This window comes from Mesoplodon densirostris, chromosome 11 (assembly GCF_025265405.1).
Source record: "Mesoplodon densirostris isolate mMesDen1 chromosome 11, mMesDen1 primary haplotype, whole genome shotgun sequence".
NCBI lineage: Eukaryota > Metazoa > Chordata > Mammalia > Artiodactyla > Ziphiidae > Mesoplodon > Mesoplodon densirostris.
The window spans coordinates 78,804,228-78,832,070 of record NC_082671.1 but is presented as its reverse complement, the minus strand read 5'-3'; the positions used below and the strand labels follow the sequence as shown (position 1 = coordinate 78,832,070).

General features: G+C 40.6%; 1 long non-coding RNA gene across 1 annotated transcript in view; it reads right to left on the bottom strand.

The window, feature by feature from the left end:
• Window positions 1–3,408: 3,408 nt before the first annotated feature.
• The window catches only part of LOC132498402 (uncharacterized), a 128,111-nt gene continuing 103,676 nt past the window's right edge, over window positions 3,409–27,843 (bottom strand). Inside the window, exon 3 of the long non-coding RNA XR_009533757.1 lies at window positions 3,409–3,479. This is a non-coding gene — a long non-coding RNA (uncharacterized LOC132498402). The remainder of the gene's footprint in view (window positions 3,480–27,843) is intronic.

The window sequence follows — 27,843 nt, the reverse complement described above, 5'->3', positions numbered from 1 at the left end:
GACATTTAAAGTTTTAATAAAGCTCAGTTACAATACCCTCTAGGCATGCTTTTTTTGAGGGAATGAAAACTTCTGAATATCGATTTAATAGTGTTTTCAACTTGTTCACATAAGTTATTTATAGTATTGATTCTTGATCTTCTAAGTCTCCACTGCATTTGTAGGTACATTTCCCTTTTCATTCGTAATACTGTTTCTCCTTTTTTTCCCCTTTAACAGTCTTGCTAGGCTTGTCTATTTTATTCACTCCTTCCAATAACAAAGCTTTTAGCTTTGGTGATTTTCTCTAATTGTATTTTTGTTTCCTATTTTGGTGATTTCTTGTCCTACTTTAATTCCTTCTTTTTGCTTCCTTTGAATTTTTTTTAATATTATGCCCTTAATTTGAATGCCTAGTTCTTTAATTTTCAACTTTTATTTTTCTCTAATATGAGATTTAGGCATAAATCCACCACCAGGAACCACATTAAGTGCATCCCACATTTATTCTTATTATTATTATATCGCTTAATTCTGAAAACATTTTCCTTTTCATCATTATTTCTTCTTTGATCCATTAGTCATGTTGAAGTAATTTTTTGGCAGCCATACTTTGCGTAACATTTTTACTACTGATTTCTGTGGCAGACACTGTTAGTCAACTATCCCAATATCCATTCTATTTTCATTCTTTGTAACAGAACCCTGAGCTTGAGGTCACAATATGCTCAGTTAATGGACATTTCCCAGCCTCTCCTGCAGCTAGATCTGACCATGAGACTAAGTTCTGATCAATGAGCTGTTAACTACTAAGCATATCATACTTAACATTCTCTGAACACAACTACTGATGATCAATCACTACCAAACATCTATTCCCCAAATCCCCACCACCTGCATCATCTTCCACCCCAGGTTTTTGGGCCAAAAACCCAAAAGTCCTTCTTGATTACACTTTTCTCCACACCCCACACCCAACCCATTACAGTGTCTTATCAGCTCTATTTCCAGCTGCTATGAACCTAGTCCTAGCCACCATCTTCCCTCATTGGAATATTCTATTAACTTCCTCCTGGGACTCGAGGTCTCTTGTTTCCCAAAAACTTCATCCTGCATAAGCAGCCAGTGAAACTCTTAAAGAGTAAATCAGATCGTTGCATCCCCTGCCGTAAAATAAACTCTCATGTGCCTTCTGCCCTGCAATCCGAACAGAAGACAAACTCCTTTCACTGGCCACAATTCATCACATGATGCCCTGTGTGACCTGGCCCCTGCCCACTGCTCCAACCGCTTCAAGCTACACTGACATTCTGTCGGCTCTTAGATGTGCTAAGCGCAGCCCACCTCAGGATGCTCTTTCTGCTTGGAGCAGCCTGCCTCGGGGCACTTCCTGCCAGCCAGAACTTTACCTGGGTGCCTCCCCTGCCACTTCACTTCACCCTCAACCTATTAGCCCAATTTACCTGCTTTACAGCACTGCAGCTTTCACTACCAGCAATTACTTTCTTTATTTTGCTCATTTTCCATTGTTTATGTTCCTCACTATATGATAGGCTCCTAGAAGGCAAAGATTTTTTTCTTTACTGTTGCTTTTAGAACAGCCCACTGACCACCACTGGTGTCAGCAAATACAATATATCATGTATAATATTGGAACACACACACCATATAGTTATTTGAGGTGTTACATACGGTAGTATATTATATATGATGTCTAACGTGTTATATAAAATACGTTCTATATAATATACAATGTTCTATGCATAATATACAATGTATAATATATACCATGTAATAAAGTATACAGTAGTCAATCTACTATAAACGATGACAACTAATAGGAAAGTCTTCTAAAGACATACATCTTAAAATTTTTTAGTCCCACTTCTATAATTCCTCCAAAGTCACACAAACACACAGAGAAAGAGAAAGAAAAGGAGCAGAAAGGGGGAAACAAGAAAAGGGAGGGGATAAAACAATTTGAAAGAGGATCCAGCTGATGCCAAGCCCCTGAGTTCACAGAAGTCTGCACTTGCTTCCCGGTCCTCACCTTGAGGAAAGGAGTGGCAGGTGGTACCCAGGTGGCATCTGTCTGTGAGCCTGAGAGGCACTGTTTGGTTGTGGCATAAGCTAATTAGCAACATACGGTTCTCACTGTCACCTGCTTCACTCTTTGCCAAGTGAGTGGACCTGTGGTCCCCTCTCATGAAGCCTTGGCCTCTCAGGGCCTGTGTATGAATGGTGGAGTGGTAGCAATAAGGGTACTTCACTGGAGTCCATTTTCTCCACAACACAGTCCATGCTGGGAGTCATGGAATCCGTTAATTGCAAGGATTCTTAAGAAATCAATTACTCCAAGTCCAAATGGAAAAATAACTAATGAAATAGCATCTTGTAGATGACTTATTTCGCTATATTTCTGGGTTTTAGCGCTTAGAAAACCAGGTCACATTTTTCAACCAGGTCATGGTTTGCATCTTCCCACAGTTGGCCTTTTTCTTTCATCTTAACGTGTGATTTTCTATATCTCTTGATTTCTACTCTTGAATTCTATTTCCAGTCACCATATGCTTCTTTTCAGCAAGCAGTAACTTGGAGCAATTTTTCCCACAAGTTTTGGAAAGTAGAGACTATGGAAGATAAAACTAGAATCGCCCCTCCCCATGGGCTTGGGACTTTCTGATTTCATCAGTGTCACTGAGCTCTCTGGTCCTCTCTAAAGGACACTGCCATTCTCTTCATGGTAAATAGGAAGGAAATGAAGGCAATTAGAGCCCTTAGGATGTAAATTTCGGTGTTGGCCGAAAGGTTCTTTTTTTTTCCCAATCCTGCTTTTGTAAACAAGCTCTGGTGGGACTAAACCTGGAAAGTTACCACAGCTCCATGACAACTGGACAGGCCAGCCATGGCGACCATCTCCATGTGCACATCACAGCCATTACAGACATGCATAGGCACACTGCAGGATAAACATTCACTTCTGCTCTCCCCAAGAGGGGATCATTAGCAACCAGTGAGTACAAGGTGGGCTGGGGAAGTATACTACTAACACGTCAGGCCTTTTGCTTGATGAACGCAGTTGTTTCTTCTTATTGGTTATACTAAGATGAAATCATTGTCCTCTTTTCTGTATGCTGTACCACATATAAGCACTGCCTTTCTATACTTGCTCATCAGATTAATGATACAGTTTTTTCTCAGTGTACATATTTGTGTGTAAAGGAGAAAGGGGTAGAATGATTCTCAAACAGGGATCCAAAGCTCTATGGGAAATGTCTTGTAGCATTCTCCTTATTTTGAAATCTAAAAAATTAATCTTTCACCAGTTATACATTTTTTAATGAAGGAACAAATCTTATGTATCAAGCAACTGAACCCCAAATGATGACACAATGGACACAGCCCTGCACAAGAGCACTCCACTTACTCACGTTTGCTTGAGATATCCTTCTCTCCCACAGGGTTGCACTTCTCACAATGGAAATACAGCAGGAGGATTTCTGAAAGATTTGAAACAAGGCATTTAGAATCACTCCAGTAATTCTCACAAAGATATATTTCCATTCCTGAGTTGATCTGGGGGCAGATCAGAAGCTATTTTTAATGGAATATTACTCAGCCATGAAAAAGAATGAAATTCTGCCATCTGCAGCAATGTGGATACACCTAGAGAATATTATGCTTAGTGAAATAAGTCAGACAGAGAAAGACAAATACTATACATTACTTATATGTAGAGTCTAAAAAATAATACAAATGAATGTATATGTAAAACAGAAACAGACTCATAGATATAGAAAACTAGTGGTTACCGACGGAGAGAGGGATTGGGGGGGCAAATTAGGGGTATAGGATTAAGGGATACAAACTACTATGTATGAAATAGATAAGCAACAGGGATATAGCACAGGGAATTACAGCCATTATCTTGTAATAACTTTCAGTGGAGTATAATCTGTAAAGATATTGAATCCTTATGCTGTATACCTGAAATTAATAGTGTAAATCAATTATTCTTCAATAAAACAAATTCAAACAATGGCTGTTCAGTCACTGAGTGCCTGATATTGTCCATTATGCTGTCCAGGGTTCTAGGGGAACAATGGTGAGGCCAGACAGATACAATTCCTACCATCAAGAGTCCAGAGGAAGACTTGGGTAGTAACTATAGAATTATACAAATAAATGTAAAATTTCAACTGTGACAAATGTTATGAATGAGATAGATAAAGAATTTTAAGAACACTGTGATGTATTAGGATGAAATGGAATTAAATATTTACACCCTTTGCCATGTGACTTTGAAGTACCTCCCACTTGAGTAAATGAAATATGCTTCCTTGTCCCACTGATGCTGAGCCAGCTCCCATGACTTGCTTTGGGCAATGACATGTTCACAAGCTTGACATGAGCAGAGGTTTTAAATGTACATGCAGGGTTTGGCTTGGCCTCTTGCATTTATGTTTTAGTAAGAAAAACAAAACAAAACAAAAAAATTGCCCCAGGCAGCTATTGGTCCCAGATAGGAGGAGACAAATGTAATAGATTCAAACCTAACCCACAGCCTCAAGCCAATGCCAGCTGAGGCTAGCAGAGCCTTAGCCAACTCACAGATCTGCAAACATGAATAAAAAATGGATGCTGCTGATGAAAAGCTACTGATTTTGGAATTGTTATGCAGAATTATCATAGCAGAAACCTGACTGAAACAAATATACAATAGATACAGTAGGTTCATTCAGGGAGGTCGGGAAAGGCACCCTTGAGGATATGACAATGGTAGGGGGGCCTTGTAATTTCACTTAAAATACCAAACCTTAAAAATACCATATCAGGATTTATTTTCACATTTCTACTTTTCAATTTGATGCTTTTTGTTTGCTTGGTTAGTCACAGTCCTCAAGGTCCTTGACTTTTTGTTGGTCAACATTTGCTAATATAGTGCCTCAGCCTTTTATTGGCCTGGATAGCCTGGTGTCAAGAAGGAGGGACCCCAAGAGAGCTATGACCAGGTCATAAGCATATACCTACATACCAAAGAAACCAACGGTGAGTCCACCACTTCCTCTCCTCAAGGTGATTAGAGTCCAAAGCAGGAGATAGTAAACAGAGAATCACACAAATAAAGGCAAATTTGCAATGATACTAAATGTTATAAAGGAGAGATATGTGAGATCCAGGCATCTGGGGAGCCAAGGAGTATGGATTACAGAGACTTGGACAAAACTGGAAGAAGAGACAGTGGCATCTCTGAGATCAAAGTACCAAGAATGAAGGAATATGACAAGCAGAAGGATGTTCCAGGTGGAAGAAGAAAGGTAAAATGACTGGAGGAAACCACTGGGGGGAGGGGCCTAAAAAGCTTTCATAGCAGTGAAATTGAGTGGTACTGTAAACATACCACACTGGCAGGTACAGCTGTGCACATGTGAGCCACACTCATCTGTCTTCCCATGAGGTCAGGAAATGTGTCTTTTACACAGTAAAGGAAGAATCTAATTTTACAAAGTAAAAGAAGAATCAGGGATTGGAGCTACCTGACCCCTGACATCAACTTTGTACCGGGGTACTAGGTAAGCCTCCAATCAGTGTGTTTAAAGAATACAGGTGGGGCTTCCCTGGTGGCACAGTGGTTGAGAGTCCGCCTGCCGATGCAGGGGACGTGGGTTCGTGCCTCGGTCCAGGAAGATCCCACATGCCGCGGAGCGGCTGGGCCCGTGAGCCATGGCCGCTGAGCCTGTGCGTCCGGAGCCTGTGCTCTGCAACAGGAGAGGCCGCAGCAGTGAGAGGTCCGCGTACCACAAAACAAACAAACAAACAAAAAAAGAATCATCAGATGGAGAGTCAGGCCCATCAAATGGAGATGGAGGCCACAGCAGTGAGAGGCCCGCGTACCGCAAAAAAAAAAAAGAATACAGGTGGATTCTCCCATGATCCTAAAAGGAGTCACAGAGTATAAGAACTGAAAGGGATCCTAAATCACCAACATTCTCATTGAATAGATGAGGAAAATGCTCAAGACCACACAAACATGCAGTGACAAGCCAGCGATCAAATTTCACAGTCTGGACTCCCAGGTCCACTCCATAATCCTATATTCAGGTATGAGCCCACATAGTCTTCAAAGTCCAACTATCAGGTTTGATTGAGAAAGCAACCCCATGTCTTCAGGGAAGAAAAGGAATCTCATTCACAAAGCAAGAATCATCAGATGGGGCTTCCCTGGTGGTGTAGTGGTTGAGAATCCGACTGCTGATACAGGGGACACGGGTTCGTGCCCTGGTCCGGGAAGATCTCACATGCCACGGAGTGGCTGGGCCTGTGAGCCATGGCCGCTGAGCCTGCGCGTCCAGAGCCTGTGCTCCACAACAGGAGAGGCCGCAGCAGTGAGAGGTCCGCGTACCACAAAACAAACAAACAAACAAAAAAAGAATCATCAGATGGAGAGTCAGGCCCAATTCCATAACATGCATCTCAGTCCTCCTGCTCAGTGGACTTCCTGCCATGCACTCCAACCATATTGCTTCACACATCTGCTTTTGTTCTGAGTAGGTAACCCTTGCCCAGGGTGGTCAGCACCAAGCACTGAATGCTATCCCAAACCACACTGCTCTGACATGTTTCTTAAATCAATGGAGATTTCTCAGCACCACTGCTCAGAGCTCTGCAGGTTGTAGATGGAACAACTGACTGCTATCATTCACAGAGTGTGCAATGCAAACAATGCCCCCCTGAGGTTGTTTAGTGCACCACCTGAACATATGTACAAAGCAGTCCTGAGATTTCTGCTCTCCAAACAATAAGCCATCATGGTAGCCAACAGTCTGAGGAGATCTTGTGCATTCTGTTTCATTCTAATAGTAGACTCTTTCTAAAGGGTAAAGGCAGCTGCAAGGAGAAAGAAGAATCAGGGATGGGGTTATCTGATACCTTAGAAAAGCTCCATCTTAAACTTTTAAGCAAGCCTAGAATGAAGGTAGAATTTTTTGGTAAACAAAAAAGCTATTGTAATCAACAAGCAAAAAAAAAAGACTTGAAAGAATAAAGTAACTGGGATATTCATTGCCAGTCATTAACCTGATTTTCTAATGAATATGGCATTAGGCATTCATTAACAATCATTTGTGTTTATGTTGAAGAGTGGATGTATAATGAAGGTTGGTAAATGAAAGCAAAATTAAACCAGGGAATTTTGGACACTTATAAAGCAATTAACTTGTTTGGCAGTAATTACACATTGAAAGCTAAATCAAGTGCATTTAGAAAGCCACAAGAGTCGCCACATAAACCAGAGGTGCTTTGCTCTAAAATAATAGAAGAACCTCTCTTTCTTCAAAATGAAAGAGAAAGGCAAAAGTATGGTGTAAATGATAAATAAGGCCCAGGTCTAATGAAAAGAAATACGGTTACAGCCCATATGTTAGAGAAGAGGCAAGTTACTGAAAAAATAGGACAGCTTAGCTAATTAAAAAAAGAAAGAATGAAAAAAAACCCTTTTGTAACCACAATGGTGTGAAAACAGGTGGTCTGTGGCAGAGAGTTCAAGTTTTTGTTCTGTTTGTGCACATGGGCATGCACACACATGCACAGGCACACAGACTCTACATTCTTGAACTACCTGTTAGATGTGTGAAGCATAAAAACTGAATCCTCAGTCAGGTCCTTGGCCAGCCCCTGCATATCAGTATGTAGTTACCAGGTCTCTGTCACTGGCAATTCTGTAACTTGAGTTTACAAAACAGTGCTTGACTACAGCTTTTTTACTCGAGTTAGCACGTGGCATGAAAGGTCAGCCATTACATGCATTTAGGGGCTACTTTTAAAAAGAAGGAGAGAAGGGTGGTGGTAGGGAAAATAAAGGTGATCCCCAGGGAAAGACCATCCTGGAACTGGTTAGAGAGCAGGAAGGAGACACAAAATTCCATGTGGTCCCAGCATTCATAAACAGAAACTTTGCTCCAAAAATGTACTCACAATTCAAAACAAGAGTTGCATATCTTCAGAATGTTCGATCCTACAATAGTCATACAAGAAATATTACAGAGGTGCTGGTTGGGTGTACTTATTTATTTTTTTGCTTTCCTCAGGTTGTAATAGGATGGTTGTACTGGAGTCTTCAGATGAACCCGGAGGTCTGAGCAGGGGACAGAGTTTTCCTAACAGGGGTCTTGAGCATCCTCCACAAAAAGAGCTGAAGATTCATGAGCCCTCCCCATCTGACAAATACTTTGCAAATAGGGGTTATAGGCGCTTGAGGGTTGGTAGCCAAAAGAACGGTTGATCCTTAAAGGGCAGATGGCTTTGTGGAAACATTTGCAAAGTGCTTGGGTATCCAGTATGGTAAAAACAAATACTTGCTTTGCCTCCAGATTGGAAAAGAAAACGGAAACCAGGAGATAGCTTCTGAAATCCTTACATAGGTCATTTAACTGCTACCAAATTAAAAAAAAAAAAAAGCGTTTGCCATGACGGGGTGTGTGCATTTCTTTCAAGACATGTGGTCTCGCTTTAAAAAGATAAACATTTTATTTCCAGGCAGAGAATCAAGACATTAAACCTTGTTTAATTCTCACTTGTTTACAACCATTTGAAATATTTAGATCATCTACCTAGTTCTAACCTAATATGGAGTGTTTCATTTGAGATTTTCTTGGTCAGAAAATTACTTCCTAATTTTGACCAAGACTTCATCAATATTTCATTCTCTTTTCAACAGTCCCAATACCATTTCCTAAGTCTTCATAAAGAAATATATCAGGAAATTCAGGGAATACACTATCCTTAAGGCACCTACTACTAATCTAGTGCTTCTTACATTTTATAGTGCATTCGAATCACCTAAGAAACTAGTTAAAATGCAGATACTGATTCAGAAGATCCAGAGTGGGCCTGAGATTCTGCTTTTATATCAATATAACAAGCTCCCAGGCAATGCTGATTTCCATACAGCAAGGTAGTTATGTACTGATCCTTGTAGTAGGTAGCTGGTTTTAAAAGGCTGTAAGATCAGGACTAGAGGTAACTGAAGCCTTGGAAATAGATCAGTTCCTCTCCAAGAAGAAACCTGGAAAGTGTGATGGGCCAGAAATTAAGCAATAAACGAATGAATACCCATTAGAAATGAAAGACACAAGTTAAGGAGTTTAGTCACCACTCCTCCTTAATACACACCTCCCAGCTGCCATAGCTTGTTGGTCCACTTCTCCAGTTGTTGACATCCAGACAATTCAGTTTACCAAATAATTACTGATACGCCATGCGCTCTGTGAGGTACTGAGGATGTAAAAATAAATGAGTCGTAATCTCCACAGTGCTCCCCCAGTAGGGTTACCACACAGCAGGATAAGAGCTCTGATAAAAGGATGCACAGGGTACTGGGGGAGCTCCTGACCCAGAGCTAAAGAGAAGAACGTTTAAACAAGTTAAAAGTTATCAGGAAACACTTCTTGGAAGAGATGTCAGCTGAGCTGAATACTGAAGCAGGAGCAAAACATTATCTACCTGAGGAAGAGGAAGTAAGAATGTCCTTAGCAGAGGATCAGCAGGGAAAAATGTCTAGACCGGGAGAGCATTCGGACCCCAAATAAAATAGCAGGTGTGTCTTTACAATAACTCCCTGAATATGAAACTGAGAAGAATCTTATGGGGCCCTCCTGGATACAAAAGCCTTTCTGTGTCCCCCGTTTCTTGTCTGTAGAAAAAGATTTCAGCTTCCTAGACCTTCCCTGAGTTCCAAAGGGCAGATTCAAATAGTTACTAATTAGAGGAGTGAGGGAATGCATAGACAAAGAAAAGCCATCAAGAAACAGTAGTGCAGCCATGGGGCAGGGTCCCGGTTCCTCCTCAAGGGATTTACATAACAATCCGATACACATCTCTGAGCTCATCTACAGGACCTAAGGCCCCCACCCAGGTGGAGGATGGGAACTAACACGTGAAACTCAGACTGGGTGGAACCAGAAGGCTGATGATTGAGATCCCTGGAACACCACCGTGTTACCTCCCCACCAACCAATCAGAGGAAGGTCATATATCCTGCAGACCTCCCCACAGATTTTGCCCATAAAAACTTCCCCCAAAATCATCGGAGAGTTCGGGTCTTTTGAGCACGAGCTACCCCATTCTCCTTGCTTGGCCCTGTAATAAACCTTTCTCCACTGCAAAATCTTGACCTTTGGGTTTGTTTGGCCTCACTGTGTGTCAGGCACACAAACTTGGGCTCGACAACAATTTCTCCACCAAAGGACTACTGAGAGGTGAGACTATTTTTATCATGATTTTGTAGATGAGAAATCTGAAGCCCAGGGAATTTAGTGACAGCTCAAGGCAAAATCACTAAGGAAGTGGTGGAGCTGAGATTCCAACATGAACCTGCTTAGTAGCCAAGCCTGTGTTAGTTCACTATGTTCTGGGGTCTCTCGTGAGTGTTTCAGTGTGACTGGGCTGTGGGGTATGAGGCAGACAGTGATCTGGTGAGAGGTTGACATTACATTTTCCATAAGGATTCCAGCCTTGAATTTTCCTTCCCTCAATTAGCATTTTGCTCAATAAACAGAAAACATAATTCATCCCAATCACATGGTAATTTAAGATTTTAACTGCCTTAGGCTGACACAGGTTGGTAAAGAACTGTGGACTCTTAAAAAATGAATGATTTCCCTCTTGACCACATGCTTATTTATTATCTTTTAAAAGGTCTAGATTTTGAAGAATAAGATCAGGCAGCAAAGGCTGAGACTGGACCAAGGAAATTGTTGACAAAGCCACAGCTAGCCCTATGGAGCCTTCGGGCAAAGTACAAAACAAAACAAAACCGCCCCCCTCCGGACAGACACAGCCCCAAGACCGTACTTGGTTTCACCAGCAAATAGGCCTGAATTTCAGCCTCCACTTATCCCCTTGGCCTGGAGCCCTTGTGTAGGGTACACCCTTCCAGCCCTTATATGGTGGCCCTGATGTTGGCGACTTCAGCTGGGATACACAGTACATGGCCCAGGGGTGAACGTAAAAACTAGATTCCAGAAAGATAGTGAAGCAGACGCAAGAGCCGTAAGTGCAGTACACACTCCTCTTAGGAGTTTAACCGTGAATAGAAAACAAGAGATGAGACAGAAACCAGACAGGGTAACAGGGTCAAGTGTTGACTTTCCCCCCTAAATAATTAGAGAGACCTGGGAAAGCTTAGAAATAGAGGAAGGGGTGTGGAGGTGAGGAAGCAGGCTTAACACACAATAGTCAACTTTAAATTCAAAAGCATCAATTCCTTATTCTAATCCTTTCTTCAAGGAAAAAAAAATCATCTCAGGATTAAAAGATTCTTTGAGTGTAAGAAGATGTAAAACTAATTCCTCCGAAAATAAGCACTAAGACTCAAACTTGAATAAAATAACCTATTCTTTCCATATGTCATAATTATAAAATTGATTCCTCAGTTTCTAATGGTTAGCTGCTGAGTTCAGAAGCCCAAGAATAACAATGGGAAAATGGATTTCTAACCCACATATTTATGTAATTATTGATTTTTATTAAAGTATAACTTACAGACAAGCTTCTTATTCAACAATTAATATGCATAATAATAAACTGTTCATAACCAAAAATTGTGTATTCTTCATCAACACCTGTTGTAACAGTTTCCTAACATATAGCACTAAAAATTCATCTGCTTCCAGTTCTCTTCCTCTGGTGACCGGAGAATCCAGGAGATGGACAACTTATATTTTGTGTGGCCAAATATAAGTAGTCTCATTATAAATCTATGATCATAATTTTTATTTGAGTAAAAATAAATATAGTAGACTCTTAAAATATTAGCCTTAACAATAACTATCAGGAATAAGAAAAGTTAGGGTTTTAGTTAGTCATATGTTTCCTCTTTTATTGTGGGTACCATTTCAGAAGGCTCATTGAATTTTTAGGAACCTGCCAGTCTAGTCAAAAGAAATCACAAATCCTTAACTAACATATGCTAACTTTTCTTTGAGGAACAAAAGAAGCATCTTTGTTTGTTCCTCACCAGCAAACACCAAGCCATCTAAAAGGAGTCCTTTCAGTGGCAATGTTAGCAGGGAAATTCAATTGTATTTAATTAAGTTCTTCCCCCCAAAACTGCACACAGAAGCACCAAAGAGGTTATCAGAGGTCAGATGCCTGTCATGACTTTCTGACCCTCCCAAAATGCAAAATAAAAGATAGTGGTATCCCTGCTGGTAAGATGGCCTTCCACATTTGTGTCTCTCCCTTTCTGCTTTAATTTAATAGCAATCAGCACAATATGTCTGCTTTTTTCTGAACAATAGGACAGGCAGAAGTTAGATTTACAGCGCTGAAGGGGAAGGTAGGAGACAAGAGAGGCTTACTATGGCTTTTAAGGTTCAATAAGAACATCACTTTGATACCCATAAAAAAAAAAGAAAACCTGAAAATCTACTTAACATGCATTGTTGTCAGAAGTGGACAGATGTGCACTATTGAAATTTCGTATTGTAGAATTATCTTAAATTGTCAACTTTCTTATAGCTCCTTTTTAAAAAGGATATTCAGGTGAATAAGATTTCTTTCCTACTGAAAAAAAAAATAGACACGATATCTGGTCATGCATTTAGGAGTGCCTTGACTTTGTAAAATATTAGGTATTTATGTAGTGATCCTTATTTTCCAAATTTCATAATTTCCTCAAGTCTACTAATAACCTTATAATGAGCAAATGTACTGACATGGTCAGAAGCACTAAATGTGTTTTATGAAACCAGACAAAACTTAATTGACCGAAATGTCATTTAGGGTCTTGAATGTCTAATTACAAATGAGTCCCAGACATGGAACTTACTTCCTGAGACATTTGATGTTTAGGAAATTGCATTCTTGAGTGACATTGTAAGGAGAATCTCAGAATCAGGGGCCCAGAAGACATCTTAAAGACGATATAATCCAACATCCCAGTTGATGTCTGCATGTCCTCATAACACCCTCACCCCACTGTCATACAGTCTGTAGTGGGATAATTCCATGAAGACTTCAAACTCACTGTTTCCTGCTCCCGTTTCCAGGGAGACTACACTTTCATGAGCAAAAATCGAAAACCTAGACTAAAAGGAGGCTTAATTTTGAGGTCAAGAGCCCCAAATTTTAGTCCTGGTTCTGAAACCAATTTAAGACCTTGAGTAATGTTTAATCTCTCTGTGCTAGTGTAAAAAGGAAGGTAAAAATATGTGTGTGATCATCTTTGTGTGCAAATTTGTGTGCTGTAAATTTTCTTCCTGTAGAGCTGTTGGGTCAGGACAGAGAATTGGCTTCAACTTGAACACCAACTCAGATCCATTGGTAGTGGCTACCTGGACGTGACATTAAGGAGGATGCTGAAACCTTCCAGCTTTCATGGGAAAGAGCACGTGTCTCGGGGTGGATGGGGAACATGTGTCCATACTGACCATCGTTCCTCTGAGTAGTGCCTAGGACAGAGCTAGAAGGACACCTGGGATGGTAACTTTGTTCCAGCAAAAACAGCTGGGAGGTTGGGGCAGGTGAGAACACAGGAGTTACTTCTGGAGTGATTCCAATCTTGGGGATCAGAGAAACCTGACCTGTGTACTTTCAGATCAGCAAATCAGGTAAAGGAGGAAGACTCTGTACGTTTAGGTCCATTCACTGTCTTGAAAGTTAAGCAAGCACAAGGGTCAGGAGGAAGAAGCGTCAGCAGTTACTGAGCACATCACGACAGCTCTGGAGAGAGGTTGTAGGGTCTCCATTCAGATTAGAGAACTGCCTGGAAGACTAAGTGACAGGCCCAAAGACCTCAGCTACTAAACAAGGGGGATTTGAATGAAGATCTGTCCCCAAAATGCCTCCAAATATGGTCCAATAACTTTCACTATTCTTGTGATAGTAAAACAGTACTTTTTACTCCCTTCAGAACAGGAGTAAAGAAAAAAAGACTCTGCTGCAGGGGTTTCCATCCTCTCCCATCCCTTCTAGCACAATGCACACCTGCAGATTCATTTGTCAGCTTTATCCATTGTATCAAGCTAAGAGGCAACTATTTAATTTGCTATATATATATATATCTAAAAAAACCATTAATCTTTTATTGTAATAACACCATTCTAATAGGGTTATATACTTAACCCTATTAACCTTTCTTAATATGCAAAAGTTTTAAAAGAAGTAATGATCAAGGAGGACCTCCTGTCAATTTTATTATGCAAAACTATAACAACCTACACTTTCCAGAACTCTCTATTTCCACTGGATATGGTATCATTGGGTATTATAAAATATAATTATTATCCAAAAGTAAAACCACTGAAAGAAAATTTGTAACATGGACAATTAGAGAGAGAGAGACTTAAAACGGATTACTTGAATTTCACACTCCATTACCACTCTAAATATAAGTCATAAGGAGTCCAGTACTGTTTCCCTGGTAACAGGCTGAGTGACGGATGCAGGGAGCACTGGCAACTAACTCCAGTGCTCTGAGTTTGTAGGAGTAATTAAGGAGACTCCACACACACACAGGTGCCACATCTGGACTGGTTACCAAGGCAACACAACACCATCTGATACCCCAGCATTAAGCATATGTCCTGGAACTCATCCTGCTAACTAACATTTTCACCGGGTCCAAAGTTTTAACCTTTGAATCAGCACAAGTGAAATGTCAGATTTTGGAATCAAAATGAGAAGAAATACGTTGAACAGTGGGTCCTTTCTTACTGAACAGCCTTTCAAATAAACACTAAGATTATTATACCTCCACTCAACAGCAATAACCAAACAGTATTATAATACAAACATGTTACGGTGTTCACTCCTTGAACACTGGTCCACAAATCAGTTAATACAGCCTCTGCCACGTGATAAGCATTTAGTACATGTAGCTCTTTGCTCTTTCATTTTTAAGACGGCTGCTGAATACTCTGCAAAATATCACGACAGTCTGTGACTCAGGCTTTACAGTAACATATGCTTTCGGAGGTTCATTTAGCTTTGAACAGAATTAAATGTGCTGAAAATCAGACTGCAAGATATTCATAATGAGGGAAGAACACAATAGTCACCTTACACGAAGAGCAATTATTTAACATGAATCCACGGATTGCTGGATAGTGTTTTCTTGTGGAGACAGGCGCAGCTGCTATGCTGAGGAAGTGCCAAATTTCATTCATTTTTTCCTGTTTCCAGGAAGAGAAAACCCCTCTGCCTTCTTCTGCAAGCCTCTGCCTTCTTCTGAGAGGGGTCCACATGATCTAGCAGTGATGACTGAGGCCCCTTCGCCTTTGTCTCAAAGTGTTTCTTATTGGCCTTTGTGCAACTGAGTGTGCGTGCACATGTGTGGTGGGGTGTCATTTCGGTTGCTTGTCTTTATTATAATTAAAGTATATGTTATTCAACAGGGGTATGCACATTTATATAAAATAATACAGAAGTTGATATAGACGAAAGGTAGAAAAAAAGAGTTTCGACTCCCGGAGCTTTTCAGTTGATCTGAAGAGCTGAAGCCCTCAGAATCTGACAGCATCCTCTGAACCAAAAGGTTTACTGCATTATAGAGGACAGGGAGGGGTTGGCGGCGTGCAGCAATGGGCCCAGCTAAACATCCTGGGGAAACAGGCACATTTTCTCGGGAGGCTGGAAACCCAGGGGTAGCCAGAGAATACTTCTGCATTGAAGTTTTAGGTTGGTTGCTTGCTTTTTAACAAGGCTCTGCAGGAATGATAAACTGGTAGGGAAAAGACATTCTCCTGAAACTGAAGAAAGCATTACAGCAGCCCACTCCCAAAAAAGAAGGGCATGTATTCATATCTGTGCCCTGTTTACTACTGTATGCAGGCAGCTGAAACAGAATTTGCTTCAGAGAGAGCGAAGATATTTTGGCCCTTAAGTAACAACTTTACAAACACTCTATCTACCCTGTAGAAAAGAATCTACTGTTCCATACTTTGCATGATTCTGACTTTGTTTTCTTTGAAATTGGTGACCTTGAGAACTGAATTAGAATTCTTCACCTCTGTTCTAGCCTTCCATGTCCCAAGCATTGGTTTCAAAGCAAGCTACATCACTAATGAGTCAAATATTTGTTTTCACAGTAGTTACACAAAAGATATCACAACCAGTATGTGTAGGACAAAGGGTTGGTTTCTAATGTTGATGTTATTTTACTAAGAGAAGGGGCCTCTCTTTCCCCCACTCTCAAACTTGGACTTTGATAATTGTATCTTTCCCCTAAGCCTTCATGTGTTACTACAACAAAAGCTACCTGAATGTTCCAGATCAAGAACAGCTCTTTTCAACGTACAAATCACCCTCCTGAACATTTAGGAGGAAGTCAACATTGAACATAAGCCAAAAAGAGTAACATAAACATAACTTCTCTCTTGTATCGCTGAAATATGACCAGTACCTGAGTACTTATAATGGGAAAGTCCCCTAACTTAACTGTGGCACGGTCCATGTGCTGCAAGCGACCCAAATCAGAGTAAACCTAATTATCTTGAAGCACTAACCGGTCTCTCTGTCTCTTATCTCTCTCTTATCCCTCTCCTCCAATCCATCTCCCAAATTGACCTGGATTGATCTTCCTAAAGAATAGTTAACCTCCATGTTATTTTCCCTGCTCAGAAATCACCCAGGGCTCTCCACACTCCTTTGTCTGGCATTTAAGACCTTCTGCTCCTTTATCCAAACCGCCTTTCCAGCCACGGCCACCACTCGCCCCTGGACACACTCAGCTCCCCTTACACAAACCTCAGGGTCCCCAGCATGCTTCACACTCTCCCAGCTGCATGACAGCACCACACTCTGTCTTCTTCCTTGGCGCTCTCCTCTCCTTACCTGTATCCGGGTCTCAATTTTAATGCTCTAAGAGGGCATTAACATTGACGCACTTTGAGAAGAGAGACTGTCTTGCTTATTTTTGAATCTCCTCAGTAACTAAGAATGCCTTATCCTGGGTAGATGCTTACGCAAGTTTTACCGGGTAGATAAATGGATGGATGCAGAAATAGGCGGGAGAAGAAACGGTTGGATTGATGGGTGGATGGGAAGATGAGGAATGAGTATATAAGTGGATAAATGGATGCATGATTCAATGGTTGGATGAATGAACTAATGGTGTATCTTATTACATGAGATTCAAGTAGAAAAACAGTAAGAATACAGTCAGTTGACAGTAAAAAATTTCTGGAAAAGAACATCAATTGAACTCCGATTCTAGTCTAATCCAACTCTGTTCACAAAGACATTTTTTAAAGATAACGTTGGGACTCTGCCCTACAGCCAAGAGCTATTTAGAATAGCTGTTTATTTCTATAGCTAGCATGGGAATGGTATTTAAATTAATCTCAACCCAGATCTATTTCTAAAGTACCACCTAATCAAATCCTCCTTTCACTGACTGGGAAAATATTTTGTTTTCTCAATACAATAATCTTCACCTCTGAAAAATTCAGGTTTCTGGATCCATCAACATCTAGACACAGGCCTCTGAGATATCAAAACAAGGACAGGAAAAGCCTGATACCAGCAGCCATGGGCTTCTCTTAGAAGTGTGCAGTCTTCATTTAAAGCCTACAGACTTTTATATAACACACAACGCTACCAAGATAACCTGATTTCCAACAAGCAGCAGATTGCAAGCAGCTACTTGGATACAGCAAGAAGGTCTGGCATAGACCAGTGTATTTACTGCAGTAAAAACTAACAATTTGTAAACAATTGCTAAGCAGAGTGCACGAAAACGGTTTTTAAAACCTTTTTTTTTTTTTTTTTTTTTTTTGCGGTACGCGGGCCTCTCACTGTTGTGGTCTCTTCCGTTGCGGAGCACAGGCTCCGGACGCGCAGGCTCAGCGGCCATGGCTCATGGGCCCAGCCGCTCCGCAGCATGTGGGATCTTCCCGGACCGGGGCACGAACCCGTGTCCCCTGCATCGGCAGGCGGACCCCCAATCACTGTGCCACCAGGGAAGCCCTAAACGCTTATTTTTTATATGCAACAGTCCATTAAGTTTTTTGTTGTCTTCTGTCATTGGGTGGGGAAGGGGGATTTTTTTTGGTAGCCATATTGTACAGCTTCCTTATATTGTCTCTACTGGTGACAAAATTCTGGCATTCTTTGCACATGTGCTTCTGGTTCTCTGAGCCCATCAGTGAAACAGAGAATTAAACAGGTGAGTCCCAAACAGCCACACTAGAGGAGGGCCGTCCAAGCCAGTCCTGGGATATCAAGAAAGTGCCATCCAAACTCAGCCCTGAATGGAGGATGAGCAGGAGGGCCGCACACACAACAGATAGAAAGATGAGGGCACCTTCAGAGCACCACGAGCAGTTCAGAGAGATGGCAGCAGAGAGAAGAAAGGAGTTCAGTGGCAGATAAAAGCTGGAGAGGAAGCTGGGTTTAGATGGCAAAGGACCTCGCACATCTGTAAAGGCGTTTGGAATTTATACTGGAGGCAATGGAGAGGGAGGCGTTAGAATGTTTTAAGCCAAGGTGTGACTTTTTAAGCAAAGATACATTTTAGAAGGGTCACCTTGGCCCCAGGTTGGAGATTGTGTGGGTTAAAACAGACCAGAGGCAGAGTGATGACAGGGGACCCCGCCATCGAAGACTGTAGGATCCCAGGAGAGTCCAAATGGCCCCTGCCAAGAATCCTCCAGGCTGGACTCCCAGATTCTCCAGTTCTGCTTAGTATACACGCCAGCCAGTCCTTTGGGCCTGTTTATGTCCATTCGTTTAACTGAACTTGGCTTCTCCAGCTTGGCCTTTACATTTTCAGAGAAGCTGAGCTTGGAATCAGCCTTCGGTTCCTTCCGTTCCTGGACCCTTGGGAGACACCTTGCCATGCTTCCTGGAACCCGAACCCACCATCTATTCCCTCCAGCGTGCCCTGCACAGAGGGTTCTCACCACAAAGCTGAACTTGTACACAGAGTTTTCTGCAACAAAAATTCCCATAATTATTATTAATTGTACAAAATTTTACATAGATATATGTATATTTTATGTAATATTGCCTTTTTTAAATCTAAAGGAAATATTATATATCACACACACACATTTTGCAGGGTTGTTATCATCATAAACATAGAAGCACGGGGGGAAAATCCACTGAGACTACTAAAAAATGAGAAAAAGAGAGAAGGGAGAAAGAGAATGTAGAGGGAAGTAAAGAGGCAATGAGAAGACTAAGACCAAATAAATGTAAACTCAAAACTACTTTCGAAAATAAAGTGTACTCATACCAACACAATCTATCGGACAGAAGTAGCAGAAAAACTAACTAAAACTTGACGGAACTAATATTCCGGTGCAGTTGCACTGTCTCAACACTGCTGCAAAACAACTGTTCCAATACATACCCCTGCCTCTAATTCCCTCTAGTAACCGAAGGATGCAGGGCCGCCTGAAGTCTACACCAGTGTTTCTGCAAAAGGTACAAATTAATTGCTAAAACTGTCAGGATAAGAGCCTTCCAGAGGAGTGACTAATCGCAAAACCCTCAGTCCCATTCTCTGGCCCTAGACACCTGGTCCATTCGCCTTCCAAAAAAGAAAATAAGATGGTCAGAAATGATGCCATTTGTATCTGAAATACATTCGTTGGAGCCAGAGGGAGAAATTTATGTATAATGAAGTACTGCCCTTGATTAGATTTGGTGTTGAATTATTAAATCATTTCTTAAATTAAAAAAGAAAAAAAGAGGTGTTGCTCCGAAGGGCAAGAATGGGATACATCCGAGTGAAAGCTCTATTTTTGAACAATCCCTTGTCCTATTCAAACCTCTTTAAATTGACTGAAATGAATTTGAGGCCTGTAAAGGTCATGACTCGAAAAAGAAAAACCCAAAATTGATTTAAAGGGGCTAATCAAGGAGGAGGTTTGCAGTACTTTCAAGAAACAACCTTCTGAAAATGGTAGAGAATTGGCCAACAATTCCATTTTACTGAGCCACATGTTAATATAACAGCCAATTATTGTTCAACAAAAGCCATATCCCAATTCATTCTTGTTCATAAGGTAACGACTCTGGTCTGTGAGTTGAGAAAATAAAATGATGGACTAGACACACGCCACAGAGGAAAAATGTGGGGTAGGATTGGGGGCTTTTTACTGGAGGCAGTACATTTCATTCGAGGTCCAGAGTCTCCCGCTGGGCTCTTATTTCTAAGCCTTTTGTGTGGAATTTTCCTTTTAAAATGATACCTCAATGCAAACGTCCACACTAGTGTAAGAAAGCACTTAGCACACGCCTAAGAAACCTGTAGAATGGTCATGGAAAGCACAGAAATGTTTTCAAGCAAAAATAAAGGGAATAAAATGGAATATTTTAGGCTGTGCTAGCAGGTGGGTATTTGGTGGTTATAAAACGGGCTCCAAAACAAGTAGGACTGTAACTGTAGCAAGAGAAAAGACACTTGTGTTCCAATAATCCTGACAAAACTAAATTGCAGACCAGGGAACATTAAAAAAAAAAAAAAAAAAACCCTTCAAAAGAAAAATAAAACAATGCCCCCAAAATAGGCCCTATTATGTGGGTCACTGCCTACTGTGTATTTCCCCTGTAGCATTTTATCATGGTTACTGTTGCCAGGGGACACTTGATGTTCTCATTATATATGTTTGTCTTTCACATCAGAGCCAGGCTTTTCCTTTGGATGCTCCCAGAACTGTAACAAAAATAAAAATAAGGAATGGACCCCATTATTACACAAATACCTACAAAGCAGAGGGAGTGACCCCCGTGGGTCACCGTGTTGTCCCTGGAAGCATTGATGCCCTTGCCCCGGGGGCCCCCAGCCTTTTGTTACAGGGTCAAAGCCAGGACCTCGGCTGAGTATCCTCTGTGAAGAATTAACAAGTGTGACAATTTGTGGGTCCTCCCCCCTCGGCCCCCAGTCCAGCCTGCCTGAACGCTGTAAATAGAGACATCTGGATAGAGCCCTTTCACTGCAGTAATTGAAAATGAACACGGATCAAGTTCTGGCCTGTTGTATTCATAAATCTTGAGGCTTAATTACATTAAAGGGAAATCTAGGGCCCAGCACTATGGAAACTGCAGATTCTATCAAGCGCTTGAATCATGAATCTTTAAGATAAGTGGGTTTTCTCTCCCCACCCCGCCCCCGACTCTTTAGTAGGGCTGAATGGGAAATTTCCAAATCAAACCCTCCAGTATTAATGCACCAGGAAACTTCTGGGAAGATTTTGGGCTCCACTATTTGTACATGTGCTTCCATTGCACACTCACTGGGTGACATGTGTGACATTCCTCCCAGCAGATCGCATTTTGAGGCTCACAATTAGGCACATTTCTATGAGTAACAACGACGACGGACTTGACAGATATTTAAACTATGCTTTTCCTCCAAGTGGAGCAGAAAGAGTGTGCATCTAGTTAAAATTTAATGAGTTTCAAAAAAAGAATTAAGGCAAATGAAAATTCCAAATGAAGTCAAAGCTCTCAGTAGCCCTTCTAAAGATAACAAGTTGAAAATTATATTCCTGGGTAATCCTACAAAATATACATATATATATTTATATATGTATATATGAAATTTTTTATTTTCTTCATATAAAAATCCACTCAACTTTGTTAACTGAAGATGGATTTAAAAGAAAGAGCAAGGCACTGGTGGTTTGTTCAGTTTATGTTTCTGTGATAATTTTATGTATTGTATGACATTTGGGCCACTTTGGCAAATGCATGAATGGAAAGCATTCGCACTTAACTTACTAGAAACACATCTATACCAATCCCCATGCAGAAGTGAAGCCCTCTGAGGTCAGGCCCCCTGTAAACAGGGCCTTTTCCAGTTTCTCCCACACCATGGGCACAAAATACATATTGTGGGGACGAGCTTATAAATGAATCCACAAACTGGATCTGTTTCTCTGAGGTCAGCGGTAATAATGTAATGTGTTACTAAGCTCCCTGTGTCTTCATTCCTTTGCTGTAACTATCTAGCATCAAATAAGAAAGAACATTGAGTATAAAAACATGTGAAGGATGGTGAGGAGACTGGAATAGTAGTTATTATTTATCTAGAATCTGATCTTTCAGACAGTGTGCTGAGGTCTTTATATACAGCCTCTCAAAGGCTCACAACAAGCCATCAGGTCACATATCATTATTTCTATCTTCTAGGTTGGGAAACTGTGGCTCAGAGGAACTAGGAATCCAAGACCACACAGTGAGGAGTGATGGAGTTAAAAATTAAATAAAGGCCATTTTGACCCTAGAGTCCATGCCATTTCCACCAAACTGCATTAATATCTAACCTTTTATGGAGAGCTACCATTTATAAACCACTTTGCTCAATATCAGAGGCGGCATAATACTGTGGTAAAACCATGAGCTGTGGGTTCAAATCCTACATCCTACACTTAGTTGTTATGGCAGCCCAGACAAGGTGACCTCTCTTATCTCTCAAGTTCCTCTCCCTTAAAGGAGGCAACCGTCATAATAGTAGTAACAACAGCCAAATTTGAAGGTCATTTTTAAGATGAAATAAGATAACACATATAAGCTACTTAGTCTGATCCACAGTAAGTGCTCAAGAAGCAATAGCTGTATTATTCTGTCTTTCACACAAGCTTTCAATGAATGTCTTCTATTATGACTTAACTTTCTAGAAACTTCTTACTAGAAACTTACTAGAACTATGTTGGGAATGTATGAAGTATAATAGAAGGTCCCTGCTCCCTAAAGAAGCTCGCAGCTAGTGAGAGAGAAAATGCATTAAATACTCAGCCTTACATTATGTTATGGGCTGAACTGTGTCTCCCCAAATTCATATGTTGAATGAATTACCAGTATCTCAGAATGTGACTGTACTTGGTGATAACCGCTTTAAAGATATACTTAAGGTTAAATGAGGTCATATTGGTGGATCCTAATCCAATATTATTATTGTCCTCATAAGAACAGATTAGGGCTCCCCTGGTGGCGCAGTGGTTGGGAACCCACCTGTCAATGCAGGGGATACAGGTTCGAGCCCTGGTCCGGGAAGATCCCACATGCCGCAGAACAACTAAGCCCGTGTGCCACAACTACTGAGCCTGCGCTCTAGAGCCCGCGAGCCACAACTACTGAAGCCCACGCGCCTAGAGCCCACGCTCCGCAACAAGAGAAGCCACCGCAATGAGAAGCCCGAACACCGCAACAAAGAGTAGCCCCTGCTCACCGTGACTAGCGCAGCAACGAAGACTAGCAAGCCTGCACGAAGACCCAACGCAGCCAAAATAAATAAATAAAACAAATAATTTTTTTAAAAAAGAACAGATTAGGACGCAGATAGCTACAGAGGGAAGACCATGTGAGGACACAGCAAAAAGGTGCCCATTTGCAAGCCAAGAAGAGAGGTCTCAGAAAAAAAAAAAAAAAAAACCCTGCTGACACCTTGATTTTGTTATGGCAGCCCTAACAAATTAATACACTATATAACAAAGATTAAAAGCAATAATACAAGACCCAGTAATCCCAAGCCCAGAAGGACTCCCATAGTACAATGTACTTTATAATACCTCACACAATATGGCAATTATTTACTCATCTGCATTACTGGGTCTGTAAGCTGCCTAACAGTAGGGTGCAGATATGTTTGCTGTTGTGTCTCCAACACCTAACACTGTTCCTGGTACCCAATAGATACTCATTAAATAAGTAAAACCATGAGAAATGCTTATCCTTCCTTTCCTGTGGTCCAGGGTAACCAAATAGTTGATGTAAGAAAGTTCTTCTTTATATGAATATTATAGCTAATAAATGCAAAAGAAATGATAAAATTAGGCAACTGCCATCTTGTTACACTTACAGCAAAAATGGATCTATACTGATTGCTTTTATACCTAATACTAAAATGATTAAAAATGGATGTTAAAATTATTATTGAATGATTGATGGGGAATTTACAACAAAAGGATCATGTTGACACCATCTGTATTCACTGATGAATCTTAAGATACCTAAAAAGGGGGTGACTAGATAGTACGCCTCGCGATGTGATACAACAAGGAGGACATAGCACCATCTCTGAAGTATCTTCCCTAAGAAATTGTTCCAGTGTCTAACTGAACCTCTAGATCTAACTAGCTGTTTACAAAAATATAGGGGTTGGAAAAACAAGTTAAAAGGCACATCAATGAAGGATTCAGCAAAATCCAGGATGTGAGACACTTTCCAGAGAAATGACCTATTTTCTCTAACAAAACCGTGGCATGGGTTGGAGGGAAGAGGAAAGGTAGAGTGTCACAAAATTAAAGTGAACATAAAAGATATAACAACATATTCAGAGTGTGAAATTTGCTTGAATCTTGATTCAATCCTATCAAATGTAAAATGACATCTTTTTTTTTTTTTTTTTTTTCTTTTCTTTTTGCGGTATGTGGGCCTCTCACTGTTGTGGCCTCTCCCGTTGCGGAGCACAGGCTCCGGATGCGCAGGCCCAGCGGCCATGGCTCACGGGCCCAGCCGCTCCGCGGCATATGGGATCCTCCCAGACCGGGGCACGAACCCGTATCCCCTGCATCGGCAGGCGGACTCTCAACCACTGCGCCACCAGGGAGGCCCAAAATGACATCTTTTGAGACAACCTGGGAAAAAGAAATGTGGACTAACATTTCACTGTGTTGAGGCATTATTGTTAATTTTTGTTATGTATAATCATAGCATGGTCTATATGCACAAATGTAGAGAGATGTAAATGTAGGTATAGATGTGGACATCCTTATCCATTAATGATGCACACTGAAGAATTCGTGGCTGCAGTAGCATGACGTTTGAGAATTTCCGGAAGAGTTTTAAAACTAACTTGATTCTCAAATGCTCCACAAAAGAGGGTAGATTTAGTTGTTGTTGTTGTTTAAGATGAAAACATTGAAAACACAATTCTCTTGGTTAAGAGGTTTGCCAAGGTTTCTCAGTCAGGAAGTAGCAGGACCTGCTTCTTCCAAGTCCTACTCTGGTGCACGTGGGTGTTTCGCTCTAGGCCCCTAACTACAAAATTAAGGATAAAGGCATAAATTTTAAATTAACATCTATTCTTATGCAATATCCCTGTTGGGTGTTTTATATGCATTATCTCATTGATATTCACCACAAAACCATTTAAACATGTGCTATTGGACACATCTTGCAGATGAACCAGAGCTCAAAGAGGTTATGTGATTTGCCCAGAGTGGCACAGGATTCCAACCCAGATCTGTCTGACTCCATATCAAAGGAGGAATTTGGCCAGCGGGTCTTTGGCCAGGGGGCCAAATCAGCGTGGCAATCGTCACATGCCGCAGCTTCCTTCTTGGTGAGTTGCAATGTATATTGGCTTAGCCAAAGTTCCCAAACTTTGAACATAGAACCTTTTTTTACTTTAAACATCTATTAACCTCACGTATTCCCACAGAGCACACCTTGAGGAATGCTTCATTGTTCCATGTTATCAATGGGTGAAATCTTACTATACTGCTATCATTTTTTAATTTGAGAATATGAATGCATACCATTAAATGGGAATAAATCCATTTCTTTAGCAAGAAAACAGTGGATGATAAGTGACCAGCATCGTTTTTCATTGATAAGCAACTATCTTTACTCTGTCAAGAACAGTATTATTTCCTTCCCAAGTATTTAGTCTCCTAAGTATTATACTTTCCAAAGAGCCCATGAGGTCTAGGATCCCTTCCCCAACCCAAGCTCATTGGAAAGTTTATTTCCTAGAATAGTGAACAGAAAAGGGGGAGGAAATTTCCATTTTTCAAGATGTCCTCACATCTTGATGTCACTGTTACTACTAATACAAACTGAAGGCTTTTGGCTAAATTGTACAGAAATGAGTTAAATTTTTTTTCTTCAGATGTGAAGACTTTTAACTAAAACTCGATCATGAAAAGAAAAAGTCGGGCAACAATTTCAAACTGAGCTGCTTTAAGAAATGCTTTCCACACATAACCAAAAACTTATCACCTCTTCCTCTTCCGCCCGTTCGTCCCCAGTTTTCTTACATCTTGGGACTCAGACATCTATGTGGACCTGCCACCCAGGAGCAACAGCCTCTGAGGATGTGAGCAGCTTCATTTGGGTATGAATGATTGAAGCTCATCAAGGAAGAGTCTTCAGAAGGAATAGCAGTGGGCTGAGAGCTGGGCGCTATGTCAAGCAAACCCCATCTTCAGGATGTACACAGCAGCATCCTTTATCTTTCAGGTCTAGTACAACTTTTAGATGGGCAATTGTGAAACCAGGAAATGTCTTCTCTAAAGAAAACCAGAACCTTCTGTTGAGAAAGGGAGAAATGTCATTCCACTTCAAAGGAAATCCAATCATTAAAGACAAATTCTTCTCTCTTAAAAATCAAGAATCTGTTTCGTAACCTTTAAAACTTCCACTCAAATTTTCACATGCTCATTTTCCTCCATTTTTACAACTCTCCTCTAACCTCTATTCCATATTTTAAAATCTGGTGTACATATTTTTCCCTAGATTTTTAAAGAAGATAATGCCACCCACTATCTGTAACAAATGTGCACACACACTGCCATTTCTTCACAAAAGCAAGGAGAGGTGCGACTGATGATCTCATACCTGCTTTTCAGGTCTCACAATCACAAGGGGATGACAACTCTGTGAGCTATGACATTTGCAAGCACTGGACAGCACAGACAGGCAAGTCAACAGATTGCTGGTTTGGGCACCCAAGACCTTTAGCAGACTGAAGACGAGGAGGTTCTCCTTGGAAAACCTTATCACTGACATTCCAATCCGGCAAATGGAACCCTAGACTGGTCCATTCTGTCTCCTTTCTGCTGAAATCTATCAGCCCTCCATTCTGTACCCACATTTCCTGGTGCAAACTTTTTATACCCATCCTGATATACACTGAATTTTCATTTTTTAACAAATCATCAAATCACAGTGCTTAGAACAATGTAGATCAGTTTCTTGAATAAACAAATAAATTAAACACCTTCTATGTATCAGATACTGTCCTATATGCTTTCCAAGTGTGACAAATTATATTTTGAAAAGAGAAAGAAAAAAGAAATGAATTAAAGAATCATGGATATATTAAAGAGTAAAAAACAATTTTTCATATCATTCAAAATGGAAATTGCCTTGCAAGTTATATGTATGCTATTTCTCTCTATTTTTTATATTTATATAATTATATATTTAAATTATATATAACATAACTATTAGATACATTAATTATATTTTATATTTAATTTTGTATAATTTTATTTTATATAATTATAGGTAATGTTTAATTATATATTATAATTATATATTATAATTATCTATCTATATATAATTATCTCCTTCTCTCATATAATCATTCATTCAACAAATATATACTTAGCTCCTATTAGGTGTGTGTGTCGCCCTCAGTGCTAAGAATAGAGAAGTAATCAGGGCAGCTGTTAAACCTGCCTGAAACGAGTTTACAGTCGAATGGAGAGAGCTGCCAAGTGAAGATGGGGAGGCTGTAAAAAGAAACTTAAGTTTTGAGTTTGTTTGCAGGCTAGAGAGGAGGTGCTGGCTAGCATCTTCTGTACTTTAGAATGTACTGACATCAAACAGCACAAAGTTCATTTTTCAAACACCTAAGCAGAGGATGTTAGTTATCGCTGAATTTTCTGTCAAGATAATTGTATTGCTCACCTTGTTTCTATGACTAAATAACAGGGGTCTATTTTATATAATAGAAAAAAAGAACAAAACCTGAAAGAGGAAACTGATACTTTACTGGACCCCCAACTCTGCTGGATGTTTCCACATTCATACTCTTAGTCAATATCCACGAACCTTAACCATCACTTTATAAGCCTCACATTCGCTCCACTCTGCAGATACGGGAAACCAACAAACTCTGGAGTT